Below are 431 nucleotides of genomic sequence, written 5' to 3' on the forward strand. Positions count from 1 at the left end.
AGAAAGTAGCAAACATGGCAGACAGAAATTCCCACCCTCGAGAGCTAACATTTCAGAACAACTCTGTCCAATAGAAATAGAGTGTGAGCCCCGCATGTAATTTTAAATTTAACTTTTAAATGGGAACCATATTTTTTTAAAAGGTACAAAGAAACAGGCTAAGTTAATTTTAATAATATATTTTATTTAACTCAGTGTATCTGAAATAGATCATTTCAGCATGGAATTAATTTAAAATGTTAATGAGACATTCTTATTCTTTCTAAGTCTTTGAAATCTGGTGCATATCTTACACTTCTACAGCACATCTCACTGCAGACCAGCCGCATCTGCAGAGCTCCTTTGCCACCCGTGGCTAGTGGCCATTGTATTGGACAGTGTGCAGCCCTTGCATACGGCGAATTCCTGCTGGCCATCCCAGCAGCCACCTG

The sequence above is a fragment of the Physeter macrocephalus genome, chromosome 3, assembly GCF_002837175.3.
Source record: "Physeter macrocephalus isolate SW-GA chromosome 3, ASM283717v5, whole genome shotgun sequence".
Lineage (NCBI taxonomy): Eukaryota > Metazoa > Chordata > Mammalia > Artiodactyla > Physeteridae > Physeter > Physeter macrocephalus.